The following is a 26,345-nucleotide window of genomic DNA, read 5'->3' on the forward strand; positions in this document are numbered from 1 at the left end:
AGGTGTTAAGTCCATTACAGAGCTGCCAAATGGCCCAGTGACTTGTGTGTCCAGTTGCTTCAGCCGGTCCGAGTGTTGTGGCCAAAGTCAAAATCACTGTGTTGCATATAAGGGCCCCATTTACTGCATTATGTGCCCATAACTGATTTGATCAACTCACAATGAAGTGTCACTGAGTGTGTCACACATATGGCATTGTAATGTCTGGCAGATGAAATATATTCTGTCTTGGTTTGGTTGAGCTTCAGATAGGCACTGGACATTCAGGTCTGGATGAAGTGCAGGCAGTGGAGACTTTCTAGGTGAATTGTGTAGGATTAGCATGCTAGTTGTCCACATTACACATTAGTTATTTGTATGACTCAATGAAGGTTGGGTATAGAGAGTAGGAGAGTTGTGGTGAGCTCTAATTACCTAATCTCTGCTCTCGGATTCACCCAGTTAGTGGAAGCCCATGCACACGCCACTGGACACCTACCAGATCCCATTTTCACCAGTTTTTACAGCATAACAGTGGACAGGCCCACACTGATCACCTAGTCCAAGCACACCCTTGTCCATTTCAGCATGCCCATCCCACATCACCACATAAGTACTGCCACCAAATCATCCCAAGAAAACTAAAGCAACATCTCAGAAAACACTTGTTCCACAGACCTCATAGACCAGCTACTAAATCATCACAACAACATTCACAGATCCATCTCCAATTTCAACACCTTGCTCACCTCCTGAGCCGACACCCTGTCTTATCTCACAACCACTAAAGCCACAAAATCCACACTATAAGCAAGCTGATATATGTAAGAGCCTAAAACTCGTCAAATACAAGCTCAAACTCACTTCAAGCAATTAGAATGCAAAGGAGACAAAGTCAGAATGACACTGACATAATCACTTAAAGGTCCATCTTTAGACACTGTCACCAGCAGATCAGAACAACCAAACACTCAACGATCACTGATCAGATCGAGAACAGCTCCTAGGAAATCTTTGCAATAATCACTTCTCCCGCAGCAAGCTCACCACCTCACAAAACCTCTGCAACCAGTTGTCCCACTTCCTCAGGAATAAGATCACCAGCATCTATGTCAACTTTGAGCCCAAACTGGACCAGCTCACCCTTGCTTCCCTCCTGCCTGTCACAACTAACTCCCGGAGGACCACTCTGACTGTTTGACCAGCCATCACCACTCAAGAGACTGCAACAACCATGCTGTCCATCCACACCAGAGCACATTTAGACCACTGCCCTCACCATGTCTTCAACAAGGGACTGGGCCCAATCAGCACAGTCCTTACTGTGTTCCTGAATGACTCGATGAAAATAGCTACCTTCCTGGAAACACGCCACAATGCTCCTCCTACCCAAGAAACCTTCTGCAGATGTAATGATGCTAGCCAACCACTGACCCATCTCCCTACTACCCTACCCATGAAAGTAAATGTAAAGATGATTAACAAGTGAATAGCCTCCTAAGACAACTACCCCCTCGATTAAAGGACCACCCACAGCACAGATAATACCTTCATTGCCACTATGGATTACATCAGATAATCATGGGCAGGGGAGATTCCACCGATGTTTTCCTTCTGGACCTTTCCGCAGCCTTCAACACTCTCTCACACCCAATCCTCATCCAAGGATTAAACAAAACCAAAATCAGGGGACCATCACTCATACAAATCTGCTCCTTCTTTACATCCCACACGAAGTTGATTAGCCTGGATGTTTTCCCCTGAGGCACAGCCGACTTGATTTGTGGAGTACCTCTTCACCCAGCCCCACCTTGTTCAGCACTCACATGACCCCTCTCACTAACAAAATCCGAGCCCCCAGACTCAGCATCATATCCTACGCTGATGACACGTAGGTCATACTCTCCTTTAACAACAAAAAGTTGATTCAACTTCTTTACCTGCATGACCTAAGTCTCCAAATGGAGGGAAACCAATTGCCTCAAGCTCAACACAGATAAGGCAGATGTGGTCATCTTTGGCAAGGACACCTCTCTCTGGAAATCCACATGGTTGCCTGCTGAACTTAGACCCATACCTAACCCGACACCACTGGCAAAAAAAACTGGCAATAATGAGCAACAACCAGCTCACCACGACAAGTCAATTAAACGCAATCTGTGCTTCCTGCTTCTATGTACTCAAAACCCATGAGAAGATCTTCAAACGCATATCCACCAGCCCCCTAAGAACCGTCACCATTGCCCTCATTACCAGCAATGTGGAGTACGGCAATGAAATCTATCCCAAAATGTATATTTAACTGACCTGCCACTGCACTTCAGAGCCACCAAGCTGCCTCCTCAGTTCTGCAAGAAACTGAAGACCTGGCTCTTTTCCTAGTTCCTAGTCCAGGTCCTAGCTTGGCCTAGATCACCCCCTGTTTTTTTAGTGCCCAGACAATCTCCCGGGTGAGTTGTGCACTCTACAAATACTCGTAACGTAATGTGGCATAACATAACATAACATAACATAACACGACAACAGTCCATGAAATTAAGGGTCTCTGAGTTTGCCAAGATATGTGTTGAGGGGAGGTTTACTTTCCCCTCGGGGTCTGGCTGGGTTCAGATGACACTCACTCTAAGGAGGAGATGGCAAAGAGAAGCCCACTGAAAGTATTCCATCTGCTTTCTGAGGGAACATTTGGTGAAAAAGATCCAGCTGCTTGTGTTTTTTCCTTTAGATTGAGTTTCCTTTCATGAGAGAGAAAAGAGACAGAAAGAGAGAGAGAGTGAGAGAAAGAGAGATAGAGAGGGAGAGACAGAGAGCGAGAGAGAGAGAGACAGAGAGATATTACACAGTGCCCTGCCTCATCAGTTAGATGAGGTAGCAAGCCACCATGCACACAGACAAAAACAATATTTAAAAACTATCACAATAGATTATTTTGCAGTATAACTGGAAATAACGATTAGGGTGCAATGACTTATCAGTCAGTGGGTGACTGTATACTGTGTTGAGGTCTACAACTGACCAGGATACAGGCATAGACCCCAGGAGGCCCGGAGAATAAAGACAACTGCTAGGCAGGAAGCAAGCGGAGAACACCAAAATAAGTTAAAGAGCACTGACACAATAACTCACTAGGGAACTAGAAAGGAGCACCTCCATTGCAATTCGGGAAGCATGGCCAGGAAAAGGTGAATCATGTGAACTTATTTTTTGTGGTAATTCTAAAAAATCTTCCCTGGAAGCAATCTGCTGACCAATTGATTCTGCGCCATGGTCTTTAGTGGACCAACCACCACTGACCCATTCCCCACAGTCTCCACACATGCACTATTAGTCTTAGTGGCAATGTAAATGCAGTGTTGAGTCAATGGCATCGGGCCATTTGGGGCTTTAAGAGTCATGATGGTGTATACGATTTCCTATTTCAATCTCAACCTGAGCTTATGTTATGTTATGTTACGTTATGTTAAACGTTTATTTATATAGCGCACGGCTACTCAACAAGAGTGTCCCGGCGCTTTATGTGGGCGGCTCAGCAGTTAAAAAACATAACAATTATAAAAACAGAGACAAACAGGAAGCAGAGACAGCCTAAAGGTTGAAAAGCCAGGTCTTAAGGCTTTTCCTGAACAGGAGCAGAGTGGGAATACTACGTAGGGCAAAAGGCAAAGAGTTCCATAACGGGGGGGCCCTGAGGCTAAAGGAGCGACCCCCCGTGCGAGCCTTCCTCACTCGGGGAACCACGGCCATAAACTGAGATTCCGACCGCAGAGAGTGAGCTGGGCGATAAAGGGCCAGTCTACGCTGCAGGTACTTCCCTCCCAAACCAGAAAGCGCCTTATGTACCAGCGTCAAAGTTTTAAACATAATCCGCTTTCGGATGGGGAGCCAGTGGAGTGACTGTAGCACCCCAGATGTTCTCGCCCGCCTATGAAGGCCGAAAATGGCGCGAGCCGCAGAGTTCTGCACCACTTGCAGCCGCTGGACCAAATAATCCGGAAGCCCTAAAAATAGAGCATTAGCATAGTCCAATCTAGATCCTATTAGAGCTTGGACAGTGATCTTTCTATGCTCCTCTGTAAGCAGAGGTAAGAACTTCCGGCGCGTCTTTAAAATACCGAAACAAGTGCCTGTCAGACCGAGAATGTGAGATCTGAGCGTGAGGTTGTTATCAAACTTGACTCCCAGATTTTTGGCAGCCATTAATGGCTGAGCGGGAGGACACATGTCCGCCGGCCACCACTCACGCCATTCCGGTTCCGAGGCACAACCAAAAAGCAGGACTTCCGATTTACTGGAGTTGGCCTTGAGACCGTTCCGCTGGAACCAGTCAAAGACCCTCTCCAGACACCCCCGAATGCTCTCCCCATCAAATGTCTGATCTTTCCTGCAGGTGAAAAGAAGCTGCGTGTCATCCGCATAGGACACAATCTGGGCCCCAGCTTAAGACTGACAGTACCTCCTACCCCTGCCCCCTAAAGAAAGCCCCCTTGGGAATATAGTTTGACCCTGCATTGAGAGGAAATGTCTTGAGAAAAGCTGATACTAGCTTGTGGCATTTACAAAATAAGCAGGTTCCTGTTGCTACTCTGAGGCTTCATAACCTTTCAAGACCAGTAGATATTGCAGTTGATCATTGCTTACTCAAGTGTTTAGAAAGATAGTGAAAAAATGTGGGTTGTTGGTTGATTGGGGTATGAGCCCTGGTCAAGTAGCTACCACAAATCTTCTCAGGGTGAAGTTACAAGCAAACCCTAATTTAACCTGTGCTTCACCCTTGGCTACCTTGGCACAGAGCAGTCAGGCTTATGTGTAAAGTATATGTGCAACACTTCAAAGAGTAACACAGTGAAAACACACCGCAAAAGGAGCCCACAACAGAGTTACAAAAATAGAGTAATTTTTATGTCAGGATGGGCGGAAATACAGCTTAGGAGGCTTTTCTGATTTGCATAGGGTGAATTTTATCGAGAGTTTTTAGAAAAAAACATAGGGGTAGGCGATTGTCCCAATGATAGGAGAATGCGGCTGGTAATGGTTATTTCTCCCGAAGATATAGCTAGTGATAATTCTGATATCCTTTTCTCTCTTTAGGTCCTTCGAGGTGGCTGCCACATTCAGCACCCTCAGGAAAAGGCAGGAGAATGTTGCTGAGTGAGATGATTTTCTGATTATTCCATCACCAAACACCTGTACTTTTATGCCACAGAGTCACATGAGGTAATCAAATAGTATGATTACCCTGGTTACGGAATATTGTAAGGCTTGTCTAGAGTTTAATGTTCCAGAGTGTTTGGAGATTTAATTGTGGGCTATTACCCTTCACCCCCTTTTCTGCCATGAGTCGGTGTATGTTTGCAGGGACGGTTTCCTTCTGTGTCTCAGGCTTTAAGTGCTCCTCAAATGGGTAAATAAGTGACTTTTGAAAATGAATCAAAACACCATAGAAAACAAAAGTAACACCACCTCTGTGTAAGGGCCCGGATTCACCCCATCCCCTGGGTCACTCACCTCAGAGCCATAACTCTTCTGATTTGTGGCTGGGTCCTGGGCGTATTCTGGCGGCATCCACCACTCTTCACACCAGGTCTCTGTCACGTCCTTGGTCGGATCAACTTCGCCAGGTTTCCCTCTCTTCAGTCCATTGGTGTGGGCCGTTGTATCCTAGCTGTCAGATCCCCGGTCAGGGTCAAAGCTTTCTCTGCATCTGTCCTCCTCCGTGGCGTCCTCTGTCTCATCGTTGCTTCTTGGATCCCTCAGCGTCTTTCCCTGGTCTGTCCTATCTTTTAGTGGCCTGACTCTACCCCTTTGTTCCTAAAAGAGAAAGCCCCCCCTCACTGCTTGCAGATTGTATGACTGTGTTTGGCCCGCCCTTCCACGAACGCGGTGTCTCTGAGGAGGGTGGAAGGAGTTGAGGCTGAGAACTAAGGTAAGTGAGAGGAGTAGGTTGGAGAGATTTCACATTTTAATAAATGAAACATGACCAAAAAGACAAAAATCCAATTAGTAGAACAAAAGTTATAAATTTTTGAATATTTTAGGGTAAAATAGCACCAAAAAGCACAAAGCGCCAGCCATGGCTATCTGGTCATCATGTGAGACCGGGAGAAAGTCACAAGTTCAGGCTGATTGTGATGGAGCGTGGGTAGGATACAGCGGCCAGCTTGGTTTTGCTGAAAAGTTAACTTCTCAGTCCAGTGTCAGGAATCCCGTTCGCGGTAGAGGGGGTCTGTGAGGAGCAAGGAAGCACCGTGGACAGTCGTCGATGTAGTGCCAAAGGCAGGTAGGGCGTCGTGGCAATCGTCGCTGTAGCACTAAGAGTCAGGCTGACGGAACTTTGTGTGGCAGTGCTGTGCAAGTGTTGATGATTCTGTACCACTGGGCCCATTTGAAGTTGTGAAGAGCACAAAAAGTTCAATTCAGCCATTCTGAGGCCACATCATGGGTCCAGGACCTGAGGGTTACCACTTGAGGGTCAGGGTCATGCTCCAGCTGGATCTGGGTGCTGGTGCAGGTGGTTATGAGCCTGTTATGTCCCTGTGACTCAGAGCAGGAACCAGCAGACTAGCCCTTGGAGTCACTACCGGGAGTCCTGGGTTTAAGAGGTGCAGGTCCAGATCTTCTCAGCAGAGTTGCAGCAGGTCAGCACAGCAGGGCAGCAGTTGCTTCAGAGCAGCAGTCCTATAGAGTGGTGTGTGATGTATTCCTATAGGTTCTGAATCGATCCCCCTATTCCTGACCCTATTCTGGTTAACAAACTAACAAGTTAACTAGCAGCCAGCCCATGAGGCAGAAAACCCCCATGATGCAGGAACCGTTATCTGATAAAGCCACACTACGGCACAGGAACGTGTTATCTGATTAGGTCATAACGCTTGCAATCTAATTAGACAAGCGATATTCCTCCAGCCCCTGATAAGGCATACGGAGTTCTCAAAACAAATCAAACCTATGTCAACCTGGAAAAACCCTGCGGCCATTGTTTTGATTTCACCGAGAACTTCAGCAAAAGAATGTGCTAACGACCTGGTCGTATGACATCCTTATTGACGTATCTATGTCCATCCTTACGTCAATCTCGGCACCTTAAAGGTATAAATATTACCGATATTGCCCTATGCAAACACACGCGGTGGTGACGAGACGGAGCAGCCATACTTGCCGAAGCCCAGAGCAGAGCAGACCCCGCTGGCGCAGCCCCGCCTTCCTGACGCGCTGAGAACGAGACGCGCTGCTTTCTCCTGCCGAGAAATCCAGCACCGGCGTTTCTGGGTAGCCCTCGCAGGCAGCCTGGAATATCGAGACCAAAGACGAGAGATACCATCCCTCATCCATCCTAGATTCCAGGTACAGAACTGAATAACCCCTCGCAGAGAATTCTTTAGTCAGTCACTTGGCAAAAACAAACTTAACTTAAACTGTAACTTTCTATTCCCGCCCACGTATTAGGCTTAGGTCAGGTACACGGGGTAGGCGTATTTAGAAACACCAGTTGAGTACGTTTAGTCAAATGTATATGTGTGTAAATATATTTTATTCATTTTAAAACATCTTATGGCTTAGAAACCATATCAATGTTTTTACAGTATTATTTTATACTTCTGCTTTTAATGTATGCACTTTACTTAGCTATAAGTATTGCAATAATATCGATCCATTTCTCTTGTATGAGAAAAGAGACTGATCAATAAATAACACCTTTTATTGAACACGCCCGTCTCTTCCTTTTCTCTACAATCTGATGAGACTATGAATGCACGTACTGACTGAGTAAAATAAATTGCCTTTTGTTCACACGACTCTCGAGATACACTCTTGATTAGGGGAGAGCAAAGTTGTCATGTTCTATGGTTGTCAGAAACTAAATCCCTTCTTGTCTAATCAGGGAAGTTAATTCCTTCCTGAACATTCGAGAAAGTTTCTAGTGAACTCTGAGCTAGCTGGCAAACTCAAAACTTAAGTCTAATATCGACAGTAGTAGACCTAGTTAACGTCTGGTCTAGGCCTATACTATTGAAGGTATTATTCCAATGCGCAGAGCCTATTGGGATAATAGGAACTACACTACATGGCGCCCAACGCGTTTGGAAGGGCGATAAAACTAACGTAAGACATTTAGAGTAACTCAGTCGTGCTTTCTCACTCAGACCCCTGTTCCCCATAATACTCCAAAGACGTCTGGAGTGGGTGAAAGGTTATATCCGCCAGACCTCGCAGGAGGGAACTCCTATGTATGGTTCTTGGTATAGTCAACGTTGAAGGATACACTGTTCCAAAATATTGTGCATCTAATCTTTGTTTCCATAACAAACCTGATCTGCAAACAAAAGAAATAACCTTCCTGTCGGTAAAATGGTAGACAGTGATGATGAAAGAGAGGCAGTTAGATTAGCAACTGAACTCGCAGAAGCTGATGCTACTATGCAGGAAGCAGACCCGGGTATAATACGCATCCCGGTCATCAAAAGGAAATCTATAACCTTAAAACTTATAGAAAATGGACTGACACCTAGAGGTGGCACAGTCATATTCGTAATTGAGGCACACGAATATCGGCAGACAGAGGTATACTATTCATGGATAAACTTTCCAGCAGCAAATCCTGTAACAAAGTACTTCCACTATTACAAAATAGAGGAACCTCCTGAAATGTACACTCCTTTCGAGGAGGTGGAAGTACCACTTAAATTTCAAGAGCATTTGCTCTTATTTAATGGCGCCCTAATACACAATAATCACATCACCAGGCTCGGTCCTTTAGGTAGACCAGGAGCAACGTGGCCGGTCCTAGCCGGATACACACCACATCCAGACATCGACGGGATGTCTGCACCACAGCTCTTAACACAGCTAAAACAATTAATAAAAATACATAGACAATTAGTCCAGTATGTGATGCGGACTTCAACAATTCAGCCAGCAATTAAAATTCCACAGCTGACCCCTCACCAGGGGAACACAAATAAAATTACACCACAGAACATACAGTCCTGCCTAGGTAAAGTACCGGCTAAACGGGAACAAATACCATTCTGGCTAGCACAGAAAATCACCCAAATAGAGGCGGTGTTTCCAGACACCACCCCGTTAGAAAAACACAGGATTCTGACTATCTGTCTTCCAATGGGAATCGCACCACACATTGAGGACTGTGACACTTGGGGTACAGTCTTTGCTTCCATCTACACAAAAACGCACGGTGTTCCATCCATTTCGGTAATACCAGATGTGCTAAAACAAATTCAAGATGAATATGGTCCGGAACCCGCTTTAACTCTTGGTATGAAATTACTAAAAGACTTCAAGCAGGTCTCGGCTATATTATTAGCTAACATAAAGGGAGAAGCAGCAAACGTGGCGATCCGCCAGAGGTTAAAGGAGACAGATATAGCAGACCAACCAGCTGAAATTGCCAGAATCATAGAAAAATCCTATGAGGAACTAGGTAGAGATAGTTTAGGTGGAATACCAGTAAAACCACAACTGATTGAAAGTCCTGAAAAAATATTTTTTAATAATAATTCAACATCACAGAAAAAAAGCTGGGATGGAAACAAACAATCCAATCCTAAAGAAAAGAAATTCCAGTCCCGAGGAAGGTCTCCTAGGCGAAGAGAAAAATCTCCGAACCAAAGACACAGGTCACCCCAGAGTGACCCCTCTGGGAAAAGATATAACCTTAGAAATAGGGATAATATAAAAAAACCTGATAGATATCAAGACATTGATACCCGTCCCTCTCAATCTTTTCAGACTTCCTCGCAGAAATCGGAAAGAAGAGGACGATCAGAACAAAGAGAAGAGCACGCCAAGTCCAAAGACAAGGAACCTGCTCAGCTAAAAAAGAAATTACAATTTCCAAAAAAGAAGGTAGCCAGCATTAAAATAGTTAACAATGCCGAGAATACTGAGGACACAACTGAAAAACGGAGAATGGGCTCAGACAATGCTAGACAGCGCAGCAGAAGTGAGCATAGCTCGCAAAGTCCTTATGAATCATCTGGAGACAGTGGACACGAATGAATATCTTCAAGTGGAAACTGCAGACACCAGAGTTAGCAAACCTCACAAAATATATGAAATAACATTACGTATAGAGGGGGATAAGACTAGAAAAATAAGGGGACTATTTTGGGATAATCTCTCCAAGGGCTATGACATCCTTCTAGCTGAAAAAGACTGGCCACCAGAGTTTGTCAGGGACTGCCCTCATGGCGAAGAAATAATTATGCCTGCCTTCTCAAATCATATCCCAATTCATAAAAAATATACACTTGCTAGAAAGTGGGCAGTAGCTCTAGCTCCTGCTTTATATAAAAATCACGTAGGATGGGATGAGGACTCTCCTCCTCACAAAATCCAGTTAAAATCACAACCTACTGCACAAAGGCAGTACCCAATTAAGCAAGAAGCTAAAAAACAGGTAAAAGAAATACTAGATCAGCTAGAATACCAGGGGGTGATTGAAACTTGCACCTCACAAATGAACAACCCTTTGTTTCCGGTCTCCAAACCAGACAATTCATATCGTCTAGTTTTGGATTACCGACACCTTAACACATGTTGCAAAACTTTTGCAGTGCAAAACTCGCATAGTGCTGCACTAATGAATAACATAGTGCGCAAAAAATACAAAACAACATTAGACATCTCTAATGGATTCTTTTGTCAAAACATAGCACCAGAGAGCAGATATTTGTCTGCGTTCTCAATAAATGGCACTCAAAAACAATTCTGTCGGTTAGCCCAGGGGTACAAGAACAGCCCGGGAGTATTCTCAGCGAGAGTAACAGAATTACTACAAATATATGATGACGAAGCATTATCTTATGTCGACGACATATACTTAACAGATGATGACTTGGATACTCACTCGAAAAGAGTGAACACCATAATACTTGGGTTCGCAGCAGAGGGTTACAAATTCAACTTTAAAAAATCTAGAATTGCCCATCTGACTGTCCTGTTCTTAGGATATGAATTATCAAGTGAAGGCAAAAGCCTGGCTGACAATTTTCTAGAGAAATGTGCCGTAATCCAAGCACCTAGAACACTAAAAAATCTACAGTCAATTCTAGGCTTCCTAAATTTCGGAAGAACATACATTGCAAATTACGCAGAAAGGGTCAAACCCCTTTATGATCTGATAAAACCAGATTTTAAAAGATCCAATTGGACTCAAATACACACAGAAATTTTGAGATCCTTACAAACAGACATGCTAATTAAAACAAAATTAGAAACACGTGATAACACACGCAATCTTGTGATTCGAGTCATCCCAGGAAGATGCGGATTCACATACCTGACCTCTAATGAGGGAGAAAAGGTACCAATTGCATTCAAATCACACTTGTACACAGAAGCTGAACAGAAATTCAGTATTACTGAAAATATTGTTCATGCAGTTCAAACCGCAATAGCTAAAGAAAAAGATAAAGCTGACGGTAGACATATCACAGTCAGAACAGCAGAATCAGCCTTTGAGGCACTAACAACACCGTGTAATTTACCAACAACAACATTGAATCCGGAATGGATACAATGGGTGAATTCAATTACTACGGACAAAGTATACTACTACTTTGATCCAGAACTAGAAGAATTGAAAAATCTAGAATATGAAAGAACATTCCCTCTGCCAATCGACATTCTGCCCTTACGACACTACGCTTGTGTAATCTATACAGACGGACATGCTCAACCCTCCGTTTGGGGAGAACAAGCATACAACCCCACATGTGAGATTACAAAAGAAGTGTGGCGCGGAGGTAAACTAAAACCTCTATTAACAAAAACACACTCAGTAGAAACTAATTCAGAACAACAAACTGAAATATTAGCTTTGAAAATGGCGCTAGATAATGCGGATCGCGAATTCCCGACACTTATAGTGTCCGATTCATATTACTGCGTCAAATCATACAACAAGGATTTGCAGACATGGATTCAAAACGGTTACAAAGATGACACAGATGCAACAATAAAGCAGAAACTGCTTTGGGAACAAATAGCTCTTTTACAAAAAGAACTACCAAAGACTCACGTGACACACTCACTGAGTCATCAGCGTGATGGCGTTCACGTTGCATGGAATTCATTGGCTGAGATAGCCATAGCGGCAGCCACTAAATCGGCTTCCGTAGTTCGAAAAAAGCGTACAGCAAAGTATATTGACGGTGAAACAGTGCTGGCGGTGAAAACGTCATCAACAGGCGACTGCTCAGCGCTACCGATCAACTATCCACTCAATTACACATACATAATCGATGCAAACTCCGTCCCTTTTGCTCGAATCCCTGGAGTGGGGGATAGAGTGATTCCAAACATGGACAGGAGGACCTTGTTAATTGCAGACGCACATATGGGCGAGGGTCTTGGACACCTCAAAATAAAAGATTCTCTGGAAGAATTACAATCAAGGTACTGGTGGCCAGGCATGACCCTGCAGCATCACATTTTTGTAAAAAAATGCCAGTACTGCAACAGAGATCGCAGTGGTGAGAGAAACGGTATACTACCGTGGGGTCTCACTCCAAAAAGAATCAACCGCAAAAAGCAAAGCGTCCGATTAACATATACAGGCTAGTTTCCACTTATAATGTAGATCCTCAGCACTCGGCTGACGTCTGGACTGTTATACAAAGATTAGCGAGTCTAAATGGCATATACGCTAAGCGCATGCTACGTTTGACCATTGTTTTCACTCTAGCCCTCCAGCCTGAGGGGAAACATGGCCAAATGGGCATAGCCCAGCGGGAATCTTCTCACTTCCTTCCTGAGGGATACGGGATGGTGTAAAGAAAAAACCAAGGCATAAAGCAATCTATAACGGAAAGGATATTAGGTTCGGGAGCTGGATGGGTCTAACATCTAATAAGTGTCCAACGTAGTCTAAATAACTTGCCAAGAAATTCTCTGAAGGGATTCAGTCCGTACGAATTATTATTTGGAACTAGGATGTTAATCTCTGACCTTGATAGTCAGACTTCAGTGGTGAAGGAAAAAAGCTTTGATATCAAAGACCGTTTGGCTATTTTACAGGACTTAAACGAAACAAGAAAAGACCTGAGCAACATAAAGTTGAAACAACAGCCAACAACCACTGAAGAACAACCACCTGTCCCAGCAAGACCTGTCTGGATTCCAAAAGTCGGGGATCTAGTCAGAGAAAAGATCGCGGTAAAGAAGGAATTTGGGCCTTCTTACAGAAAAGCAGTTCCTGCCTTGTCTGTCAACGGGACAAGATCAGTTGTATTACCGCCGCTTGCTGGTAAAAAGGAGAACCGAGTTGTATCCATCGACCTGGTAAAACCACAATCATGTGGCCGATAACAAATAGTAGGCCAAGTGGACTCCAAATAAGTAGCAGAACACCAAGGTTTGCTACCAGTACAGAGGTCCTAACAAAGAGGCTCATCACATTCGAAACGCCTACAGAAGAACAACAAGGACTATGCAACAATGCAATGGAACTTAGACCTCTGAAAACCCAAATAAAAACATTTAGCAGAGACACACCAATCTATAATGAAGTACCAAGTGAAAATGCAAGAAACAGTAATCCTGAAGCAATTGGAACAATTGACAGAACTGCATCCGGCTACTTCATAAACTTCGATGATTCCTCTGAAGGCTTCAGTGAATCAAAGACACAGCCATCATCAAAAACCTTTAAAGATAAAGCTAAAGAACTTTTGAAACAACTGAAAGAAACATATCTGATTTCCCCATGGATCGAATTTTGGGTGGGTTTTGGTGCATTTATCCTCATACTTTGGCTCATCATGGTACTTACTTTGGGACGCTTCATTGAGGGGAAATATGCTAAAATGGACACAGCAAGTCAGAAAATCAACTTGATCCTCAAACCACACACATCTTCACACGTCGAGAAAAGAGAACTTTCTTCAGTCAACTTCACAGCCAATCCTATACCGGGTGGGGTAGCATGGGACAACACTGACTACGAAATGTATGGTCCGGTTGAAATCCTGAAATATCCACACCAAATTAAGATCTCATTGAGTGACTTTGTAAAACCAAGCTCATTTGCTGATGATTGGGACTTCGAAAGCATTAATAATATGATGTCTGACTTAGTAATGTCTGCTAAATTTACCAAACATGATTATTTGCAGGGTTCTACAAATTATGATAGTATGTACTGTTATAACCACTATGGCAACCATTTTATACATAGATCTGCACAACCTAGAAATGTTTTAAATTATAATCAATGGGAACATTGTGCAACCCCTCCAAAAGGATGCTCAAGAACCTTTTATGACAAATATTCATACTTTTCAGGTTTTAACACAAGTAATGCTGAAACATTTTATTTCAAATTGTCAAATAAGACAGGGACAAAGACCATGATAACAAACACGAAATTGATATATTCAGACTCATTCTTTGAACAAATGAATACTTTTGGTTTTGATTATTGGGACAAAAATGTTGAATTGAAAAGTGTTTGGGGTACGAAAGAATGGCAAGTACAAGGTATAGAATCTTTGTTTAGAGCCTGCATGATCCCAGAACAAATTATATTTTTAAATGACACTGTCCAACAAACTACCTGTCTTGGCCTAGCCAAAATCAAAGACTTAAATAAACCGTCTATTCCAAAGCCAACAATATTCAGCAATAGCTCTACAGATGAAGAGATAGACATAAACTATGTATTAAACCAAAACAGAACACATCCTGAATGGAAACAGTGGTTGATCTGGCCCACAGATACTAATAACTGTCAAGACAGATTCCTGAACAAAACACAGGGGTTCAAAATGACCAGGCCAGACCCTAGATATCCTCAAAGACATCACCCAGGGATAATAACCACCTACAGTGTGGGCAAATTATGCCTTCAATGGCTACAAACTTCCACACTGGCAGAAATTAAGCAACACCTAACTTTACTTACTGATGGTGCTGACTTGCGTGATTTCATTATGGGACCACGCAAACAGCGTCAAAAACGTTTCATAGCAGCCTCTGTATATGCAGCATACAATGAGGCCTGGAAGGTTACTCAAATTGAAACAGCAGAGAGTATACGGGAAATTGACCGTATTAATTTGGAAAAATCACTTTCTGTAGTGGACAATGGGTTAATGACTCTGTCCTCCAGAATTTTTTCTTTGGACAGCATTGTGTCTTCAGCAATCGACATATTATCGCAGGACTTAATGTTGCTACAACACGGTCAGTCTCAATTGCGTTCTATTGTACAGCTTGGCTGGACGTTACAAAATCTGCGTTCAGGCTATGTGCCTTGGCGTTTAATAAACACAACGTCACTATTCCATATCTTTAACCTTACTGATAGACAAATCAGTATGGCACAAAAGGGTGCTGATTATATAATCCTGAGCATTGAGAAACTCGAAAGATTACCAGTGACAATGTCAGAACGACCTGTCAGTGAATGGATAATACATGGGATAATTAATATTCCAATTTCAACCTTCAGGTTTCAATACTGCCAAAAATATATACAGGCTGGCATGTACGAAAAATTGGGAAAAGGGTACATTAAAACAACATGGAACCTGCCCTATTCACATGCATGTTTCAGTAATAAAGGACAGAAAGTGTTTCTTAGTGGCAATAATTGTGCAATGTCACCAAGCGGTACACTTCTGTGTAACGGAATTAGTTTGCATGGAGCCTGTGAAGGGAACTCAAATAACCTTTCATGTCACCAGCAAGGCGCACCTGCAACAGAGATAGAACCATTCTTTCAAAGACTCTATAATGGGAGTTACATTCTAATTGTAGATCGCAGATGTTGTAGTCTTATGCCCGGGACTCCTTATCTCGTAACTACGACTGCGAAGGTCAAGTGCTGTGGACACTCATTGTTCCCCAGCTCCTTTCCAGACAGGGAGGCAAGTGCATGGCCCAACTTGAAAATTACTTCTATTCGAATAGATACTTTAAGCAGAATGAAAACAGTGCTTCTTCAGACGCCTACTAGGCTCACGTCATCAAAAGAAACATATGATCTCCAAGTCGCAAGGACGACTGCAGAGATACACTCCTTATTATCAACTAATTCCCCCATACATTTCGCAGAAATCCTGAATGAAATCTTAAATATTTCTGATACCAGTGGAGTCTCAAAGGTATTTAAGACAGTATTTTCGATGGCATTAACACCATTCAAAGCCATACTGGGTATTTTTCCAGATTTCGTCCATTCGATTTTTGGCAGACTTCCCCTCATTTTGGGACTGATTGCAGGAATCCTATTCCTAGTCCTTATATTTCGTTATGGCAAACCATGTCACAGACAGAACACCTGCGACAAGGGAAGAAACAATCCTAGCCATTGGATACCGGGACCGGATATCAAAAATCCTGGGACTATCCCGGCTTAGAGACCTGAACATGACTTGGTTTCTATCATTTCGACCAATGTGGCAACGATGTGTTTTACCTGTATTAAGGTGCCTGCTATGCGGAGAAGAATGCGTGTTAGACACCTGTCTGACGCTACAATCGGATGCCCCAATGGATGCAGAAACATTGTTGAGCCCAATCAAGGTTCACGCTTTGTGCTGCCCTCAAAGGCTACCAATCCTGATGACGGCATTCGTGTTGACGATTGACGGTTAGTGAAGTTCAAGATGAAAGCAGCATCGATCAGGTACGACCTTCTGTCAGCAATCCAAATCAGAACGTCAATGGAGACAATCATGCGCACGAATGCATGGTTACACCTATTTCCGAGTTAGTGGAACTATCCCAGGAAGCTGTTGACAGCTTTTTCGAAAGCCTAAATGATATGATGTTCTCACCAGAGCAGAAATAGAGACTTTTGAGCAAGCTCGCACACGGCGTTCCCTGAATTTGGCCTTCAACTTTAATAATAGAATCACATGAACAATTTTCCCTCCAGTTCACGGACAGCAATTTTTTCAGCAAGCCCCAAAATATTTTTGCATATTTTTCGGGACACTTATCTTCTGCTTAAAGTAAGAACTATTCTTAGAGAACTAAAATTTCTAATTTTAGATAGCTTATAGACATTAGCTGCCCGCTGGTATGTTCCTAAATATTTTATTCTGTGATGGAATGGTCTCGAACCTTTTTTCTGTATTAAGAGCCATTTCATGTGTAATTCTCATATACCAAATAGCAATAATGTATACAAATGCGTGATTACTTTAGCATTAATTCACAGCTTGAGTGCATACAATACATGTAACTGTTTTTTTTCCGTATGTTTGATAATTTCAAAATGCATTTATGTATTTTGGGGAGGTAAGGTATACACAATACTCTATAGTATGTTTTACTATGCATAGATTAGTAAATATGTCCATAGTTAGCGTGGAGTGGGTGTGATGTATTCCTATAGGTTCTGAATCGATCCCCCTATTCCTGACCCTATTCTGGTTAACAAACTAACAAGTTAACTAGCAGCCAGCCCATGAGGCAGAAAACCCCCATGATGCAGGAACCGTTATCTGATAAAGCCACACTACGGCACAGGAACGTGTTATCTGATTAGGTCATAACGCTTGCAATCTAATTAGACAAGCGATATTCCTCCAGCCCCTGATAAGGCATACGGAGTTCTCAAAACAAATCAAACCTATGTCAACCTGGAAAAACCCTGCGGCCATTGTTTTGATTTCACCGAGAACTTCAGCAAAAGAATGTGCTAATGACCTGGTCGTATGACATCCTTATTGACGTATCTATGTCCATCCTTACGTCAATCTCGGCACCTTAAAGGTATAAATATTACCGATATTGCCCTATGCAAACACACGCGGTGGTGACGAGACGGAGCAGCCATACTTGCCGAAGCCCAGAGCAGAGCAGACCCCGCTGGCGCAGCCCCGCCTTCCTGACGCGCTGAGAACGAGACGCGCTGCTTTCTCCTGCCGAGAAATCCAGCTGGGTAGCCCTCGCAGGCAGCCTGGAATATCGAGACCAGAGACGAGAGATACCATCCCTCATCCATCCTAGATTCCAGGTACAGAACTGAATAACCCCTCGCAGAGAATTCTTTAGTCAGTCACTTGGCAAAAACAAACTTAACTTAAACTGTAACTTTCTATTCCCGCCCACGTATTAGGCTTAGGTCAGGTACACGGGGTAGGCGTATTTAGAAACACCAGTTGAGTACTTTTAGTCAAATGTATATGTGTGTAAATATATTTTATTCATTTTAAAACATCTTATGGCTTAGAAACCATATCAATGTTTTTACAGTATTATTTTATACTTCTGCTTTTAATGTATGCACTTTACTTAGCTATAAGTATTGCAATAATATCGATCCATTTCTCTTGTATGAGAAAAGAGACTGATCAATAAATAACACCTTTTATTGAACACGCCCGTCTCTTCCTTTTCTCTACAATCTGATGAGACTAAGAATGCACGTACTGACTGAGTAAAATAAATTGCCTTTTGTTCACACGACTCTCGAGATACACTCTTGATTAGGGGAGAGCAAAGTTGTCATGTTCTATGGTTGTCAGAAACTAAATCCCTTCTTGTCTAATCAGGGAAGTTAATTCCTTCCTGAACATTCGAGAAAGTTTCTAGTGAACTCTGAGCTAGCTGGCAAACCCAAAACTTAAGTCTAATATCGACAGTAGTAGACCTAGTTAACGTCTGGTCTAGGCCTATACTATTGAAGGTATTATTCCAATGCGCAGAGCCTATTGGGATAATAGGAACTACACCACAGGTGGTCCTTTCAGCAGTACAGCAGTCCTCCTCCTGGCAGAGTATCCCTAGGTCCATAAGTGTACTGAAGTGTTAGTGTCTGAGGTCCAGTATTTATACCCACTGGGCAATAAGATTCTAGAGGTTTCCATTTGTAGTCCCCAGGCATCCTGCCTTCTCTGGCTCCATACTCACTAAAGGGGGTATGCAGCCCTTTGTGTGGAGGCAGAACACAGCCTATTCAAGTGTAAGTAGGGCTGTGCCCAGCTCCTGCCTTCCATGCTACCAGTGATGGCCCATTCAGGCACACCTACTTTCTCTATTGTGTGTTGCTTTCTAGGAGGAATGCACAAAGCCCAACTGTCAGCTACACCCAGTCATGTGACCACTGACAGCCTACAGGCACTAAATGGCAAAGGCAAGAAAATGTAAACTTTCTAAAAGTGCAATTTTCAAAATTTGATTTTATAATCCGACTTAACCATAAGTTAGGATTTTTCATTAAAAGTTCAAAGACACCAAACATGAATTTGTTCCCTGCTCCTATTTGGAAATTACAGCTTACTAAATGTAATAAGGTAACTCCAATGTTAGTCTAAGGGAAAGGTAAGCGGTACAGTAGTTAAAAACGAATTTAAGAGTTTTTTACTAACAGGACATCTAAAACTTAAAAAGAATATGTCCAGCATTTAAATACACTACACCCTGCCCCCAGGATGTTCAGAGCCTACCATAAGGGTCACTTATATGTATTAAAAAGGAAGGTTTGAGCCTGTCAAAAGGTGTATTTTGTCAAGTCGAAATGACAGTTAAAAATAGCACACACAAGCAGCAATGGCAGGCCTCAGACATGTTGAAAGGGATACCGGAGTGGGTGGCACAATCATTGCTGCAGGCCCACTAGTGGCATTTAATTTAAAGGCTGTGGGCGCATGTAATGGCCCTTTACTAAGGACTTACAACTAAATTAGGTCTGCCAATTGGGGATAAGCAAATTCTGCCATGTTTTAGGGAGAGAGCACAAGCCCTTTAGCACTGGTTGGTTAGCAGTGGTAAAGTGCACAGAGTCCTAAGGTCAGCAAAAACAAATTCAGAAAAAAGTGGAGGGTAAGGAAAAAAGTTTGGAGGCAACCCTGCAGAAAGGGCCAAGTCCAACTCCAGGCACTGAAGTTTGACCGACAAAAACAATATGTTTAAAAACTAGCTACTAGATTGTTTTTCACTTTAATTTTGAATAATTAATGTGGATTGACTGGGAAGCTGTCCAGAAGTGGAAAACCTTGCCGCCTACTTGCCTTCTGCTGTTGGAACCTTCAGAGCCCATCAATCCTTGGCTGCCTGTCCTCCCGCCTCCCGCTGCCCGACTCTGATACTCTGAGTCACGCAGCCGAGTGGAATGCGGTGCGAGGGGGGAACTTTAAAACTACAATCCCCAGCAGTCAAAGCGGCGCAGGCCGCGCCATCTGCGCGCCAGGAGGCGCTGAAATAGCGCGTCACCCCGGTCGAGGGGGGGAAGCTGTCCAGAAGTGGAAAACCTTGCCGCCTACTTGCCTTCTGCTGTTGTAACCTTCAGAGCCCATCAATCCTTGGCTGCCTGTCCTCCCGCCTCCCGCTGCCCGACTCTCTTGATACTCTGAGTCACGCAGCCGAGTGGAGTGCGGTGCGAGGGGGGAACTTTAAAACTACAATCCCCAGCAGTCAAAGCGGCGCAGGCCGCGCCATCTCGCGCCAGGAGGCGCTGAAATAGCGCGTCACCCCCGTCTCGCGGGACGCCGGGCGAAGCCCGGGCCAAGGGCGGGCCCGTTCTAGCCCGTTACAGACCGGGTAAGACTGGACTGGGCCACCTTATTAACAACTTATTAGTGAGCCCCTACTAAAATCATCCTTCTGTATTTTCCGTTTCTCAGTTGGACTTCCTATTTCATTCCTGCTGTGTAATTGATTATTGTGTATCTTATTAATATGTCTCCTAGAGTAACAAGAAATAGCAAAGCTGCGCATGTCGCTCAGATTGTAGGTCCAATAGACCAATTTATTGCCAAAGCCAATGACGCCATCAATCAGGGTGTTCTTTTGTTAGAGAGAAGGGTTTCATTAGATCTAGCTGCAGCCAGGCGCTCTTCATTAGGCTTACTGGCCACCGCCTTAACCCCACAACGCCCCTTAGTCCCTGACCCACAACACGAGACTCCGTCAGTCCCAGGGACAGTGGATCTATCAGTATCCATAGACCTGTCTACCACGCAAATATCCCAACTTTCTGCACCTCATCTCTCCCGTTCGATTGACAGAACTCCCGTCCTTTTCTCCAATACGGGGGAGAACCCTCTATCCCCTACCACGAGGGAACAGCGGGAAGGTGCTATTTCAAAAAAGAGACAGGGAAAGAAAGATGTCAAAAACCCTTCCCCAACTATTAATGACTCCCAACAGGTCTCCCTGCTCCAACCGAATGACGATTCTCTTACACTAGCCCAACCCCTAATTCCACTTGAAACTTTTCAACAGCCTACCACCATAATAACGTCGGAAATAAATAATCTCTCTTCTGACTATCCCATAACAGTTTCAGATGGTAATATAGGTAATGGGCGGGACCCCTCGGTGCAAGATCCTCATACACTAGCCTCCTTTGAGGCTCTAATTAAAACTCATCTTAACCCCATTAAATCGGCGCTATCTAAGATCGAAAAGTTATTAGCAACTTTAGCATCTGAATTAAAACCTAAGAACAGCATCGACCTCTACGCTTGCTGTTTCTGTGTCTCATCAGTCCAACCCAAGTCAGACAAAGTCTGGGGCCTCTCTTCCCCAACAAACCCTACAAGCCCCCAAAGTGGTGACCACCACAGCGGAAGTTCATCACACTCCTATTCATACTCCTGCCCACCCAGTTAGCACTAAATTACAGCAAAAACCAACTAACCTAGCTGTAAAAAAACCTGCTATATCCTCCCTGCCTGGTCCTTCTGCCCAAATGGCTAACCATCCTAGCCTACCAACGACACGTCCTCCAGCTAAAACACCAGCTAGTAAGAACGCGGCCTACAATACAAGACGCAATTCATTCCGCTCTGTTCACCTCCCTCCAGAAGCAACGCCGTATGTAGTTATCATGACTGGGGTTCCAGCGTTGCATACTAACTCTGAGGAACCCGGATGGTCATTAAAAAATAAGGTACTCCACTGGTTGACGATGAATCGACCACTTCCCCCGTTTGCTAATAATAGTGTTATCTCAGTCCGTAGAGTCCCCTGGATAGGGAAGGAGCAAAAAACCATCCCAGGAGACTGTATTATAATAACTTTCGAAGACCCCCAAACCGTAGAGCACATTTGCCCTTGGGGTGACCAAACATCTTCCGATGGCATTGGAACAAAAAGGCTAGCTTTTTTCCACCCTCCCGCCCACTCTCCTCCACCTTCCTTGGAGTGGAATTGGACTCAGGTAGGGACTCGGTCTAGAAATCCGGATCGGATAAACTGGCAGGGACAAGGAGGTAGAAACCCCATGCCCTTGTCGGACTGGAGGGGCGTCCCCACACACAATAGGTACGACTGCTTAGAGATGGTGGACTGACCACCAACAGTTACTGACCTGCCTGGTGGGAATTTCCCCACCCCAGGGCCTTCCCCTCCCATGCAAACTGGTTTTCCAGTACCGACATATCTGCCGATTATAACTACGCCCCCTCCAACATTGGATACGTTAATTGTCCCGCTGGGTGCACATACTCATCATCGCGCCGGTTGCCAGCTCCATTCTAACAACCTGCGCGATAATCATCAAGAAAGCTTGTCCTTTTCTCCTAACTTTGACTCTACATTAGTACAACAAAACCTGTCCCAGAATGGAAGGCCAGCACCTACCAATGGTCCACCATTGACCTCCCTTTTGCCCATATTGTTCTGGAACGTGGCTGGACTGCGACCCAGAATGCTATCGGCATCATGGCTGGCTTTTGTCACCTCCCATGAAATAATGTGTTTCCAAGAGACATGGACAACCGACCCACTGCATATACAAGGGTACTTAACGTTCCATTCTTCTGCTAGCCCTTCAACACATGGCAGATCCAAGGGGGGTCTTGTGGTATATATATCCAACAAGCTCGAAGCTAAGAAAATTTCCCTTCTGTGTAACACTTTGTATTATCAAATTCTTTTGATTATTTTTAAAAATGGTACATCATATAGTTTGATTAATTTTTACAACAATCTTCCTCCGGTAGAGTGTATAAGAATAGTCTCTGAAATTTCACTTTGTATAGATGAACACTGTGCTAAGCACGCACCAATCACGTGGAATGTAATCTGGGGAGGGGATTTTAATGTACAATTGTGTTCTCATTACAAGAATTCTGATTGTGGCCTCCTAGATGAAAACGAATGTCCTTTGACACACTTTACACACTCCTCGGTAGGAGATTCTCTTATTGTTATTTTAATGTCGTTGGAATTGACGTATGCCAACGAACTTACCGACCCTCCTGTGGAATTTAAGCCCACCTTTCACGGCAGGGGTTGTTTTAGCACCATAGATTTTATACTTTGTTCATGTTCTCTAAAGGGTACAGTTACTCAGTTTAGTACAGGAACAGAAATTTCAGGTGATCATTTCCCTACTACAATAGTGCTAAAGCCACCTATGTGTGCTCCACACCCTACAAAGAATAGCTTACTGACCCAAAAGTCACTGTCCTTGGCAAAAACGAACGGGTACTCAGTGAAATGGTCAAGGATAGATCCACTAGAAACATCTGGTTTAGTGATTACCAAAGCTCTACCTTGGATAAATACATGTTTGAATGAGACATCCTCCCCATCGGAAATTATTTCAAGTTTCGGGGAAATCCTGAAAGTCATCCAGAAGGTCCTTTCACGCACCCGTAAATCAGGCTGTCATACTGAGCCAGGCTGGTTTAATACGGCTTGTCGAAAAGCCTTAAATGCCCTAAAAAAAGAGCTCCACAACCCAATCAGAGACCAAACTAAAATAGCTTTGTTAAGATCTGACTATAAGCAGGCCCAATTAAACTGTAAGAGAGACCATAAAAACGACCTTTGGGCCCAATTACATGAGAGTTGCATTAGCAACGACAGCTCTCTATTCTGGAAAATAGTAAAATCTCCTTTCCTTTGTGAGGGCAGTTCGCATCAGCACTTGGATGTCGCCGTATCCGCGGATGAGTGGGTGGCACATTTTTCTAAAATCTTTAGCGACCCCCCCTCGGAACGTGCTGTACATCCCAACCCAGTGCTTGAGACCCACGATAAAGGGGTGTATCCAATTGACCTGAACTTCTCCCTTGGAGAGGTTATAAGTGCATTATCAGCTTCTAAACGTGGAAAGGCCCCAGGCCCCGATGGTGCACCATTAGATATATTCCTCTCAAACATTGATTTATGGTCTCCATTAATTACTCAGCTAATTGCTGCAGTATTAAAAGACGGCCTTTTGGACTCTTGGTCCTCCTCCATACTTCTCCCAATTTTCAAAAAAGGTGAGAGAAACAATCCCGCCTGTTACAGGCCCATCTCCCTCCTGGATTCGTTGGGTAAAGTTGCGGGTCGCCTAATTCTGGACCGCTTACAGGATTGGGCGGCAGAAAAGAACATCATAACGGACTTACAGTACGGATTCCGGGAGGGGTTGGGCACTGTTGAGCAGGCCCTAAACCTTTCGCTCCTAATGGGGAAGTACGTTGGAGTAAAAGGAGGTAATCTATTCATGGTCTACGTCGACCTTAGCGCGGCGTTTGATTGTGTATGCCATGCCAAGCTGTGGTCTATCTTGGATGAGTTGGGCGTTGACCCCCCCCTTATCAGGTTCTTGCGCGAGCTTTACACTAACGCCTCGGCCCGCGTAAGATTTGGTACGGGTGGAGAGTTAACGGCCTCCTTTCCAATAAATCGCGGAGTAAGACAGGGATGTGTCCTCGCCCCCTTTTTATTTAATTTATATACCAATGGCTTGGAAGTAGCCATGCTAGAGGGGTGCCAGGATCTACCCACTATCAACAGACGTCCAATTCCAGCACTTCTCTATGCTGATGACTCCGTACTTTTCGCTAGGACCCTAGTACAACTTCAGAAGCAGCTTGATAAGTATTGCAATTATATGCTTTCACTTGGGTTAAAGGTCAATAAGACCAAGACCTTTGTTATGCAATCCGGGCCCAAGGTAAAAAGCTCTAAACATCTTTGCATCGAGCAATCAAAATTGGAACGCGTTAGGGAATACCCCTACTTGGGCATCCTAGTAGATGATAAGCTGACATGGAAAAGGGCGATGGTCACTAGGAGATTGCTCTACCAACGAGCAACTTCTGCCCTCGTCTCTTTTTCCAGAAAAATGGGTAAGCCATCTCCCCCAGTACTGCTCAAAATCCATCAAGCTAAATGCTTGAGCATTGCTACTTATGGAGCCGGGGTATGGGGCTATGTAAACACTGACGAACTACAAAAAATTCAGAACGGCTTTTTAAAGTACCTTTTGGCCCTTCCACGGAGTGCCCCTACATATGGCTGCCACATAGAGCTTGGGATTGACTATCTAACAGACTACATAAAATGTCAACCAATGCTCCTATGGCATCGCATATGGACAAAGCCTCAGTGCCATCTCACCCGTGCACTCATTTTAGAATGTCTTGCGATGTCGGCCTGGAAAAACATCCCATGGTTAAACTATGTGGTCAACTTCTTGAAAGATCTCGACCTCATACAGTATACCATTGAGCCTTCATCCATCACTGAGATGAGCAGAAAAACTTTGAAACATCACTGCCTCACTCATTTAAGGGAACTCCGTTTGTCTAATGAAATATCTAAACAATCAAATGTACATATCCTGATGGTTCAGGTGTCTCCAGGAATTCAGCCATATCTATTGTATCATGTATCCAACTATGAAAAATACCTATTAACTAGGTTACGCTTTAATTTGTTTTTCAGATTGGTTACTTTCCCTAGAACCCAAAATTGGTCCCACGACCTGGATAAATGCCCATGTGACAAGGTCTCCCCCCAATCAACAATGCATGCACTACTGTTTTGTTACTACTATGCAGATATACGTAAGCGCTGGGTTTTACCATTGCTGCGCCAAATGGGGTTGAGGACCTGTCGCCCGGCCTTTCTAGCTCTGCAACATCTCGATTCACAGTATGTGGCAAAGAATCTAGCCCTCTTCCTGAAATCATGTATAACGATCCGGAGAACTTTGGAAGCGAATCTCACTTGAATATATGGACATCCGTACTAAACTTCGTAAATGAATTATAATCATATCTTTTGGACATTGTATTTTTCTATATTTTACATATTTTAGATGTACTAACTGTAAACTGTGATTTTATAATGAAATGTTTAAATACGATGTACTTTTTATGATTAACAAAATGGTTAATCGAATAAAAGATTTGAACTTGAACTCGCAAGGACGACTGCAGAGATACACTCCTTATTATCAACTAATTCCCCCATACATTTCGCAGAAATCCTGAATGAAATCTTAAATATTTCTGATACCAGTGGAGTCTCAAAGGTATTTAAGACAGTATTTTCGATGGCATTAACACCATTCAAAGCCATACTGGGTATTTTTCCAGATTTCGTCCATTCGATTTTTGGCAGACTTCCCCTCATTTTGGGACTGATTGCAGGAATCCTAT

General features: G+C 43.7%; 1 long non-coding RNA gene across 1 annotated transcript in view; it reads left to right on the plus strand.

The window, feature by feature from the left end:
* The window catches only part of LOC144771546 (uncharacterized), a 71,910-nt gene extending 45,983 nt beyond the window's left edge, over positions 1-25,927 (plus strand). Inside the window, exons 2-3 of the long non-coding RNA XR_013599338.1 lie at positions 5,068-5,193; positions 25,627-25,927. This is a non-coding gene — a long non-coding RNA (uncharacterized LOC144771546). The remainder of the gene's footprint in view (positions 1-5,067; positions 5,194-25,626) is intronic.
* The last annotated feature ends 418 nt before the right edge of the window (positions 25,928-26,345 follow it).

Source organism: Lissotriton helveticus, chromosome 8, assembly GCF_964261635.1.
Source record: "Lissotriton helveticus chromosome 8, aLisHel1.1, whole genome shotgun sequence".
Taxonomy (NCBI): Eukaryota; Metazoa; Chordata; class Amphibia; order Caudata; family Salamandridae; genus Lissotriton; species Lissotriton helveticus.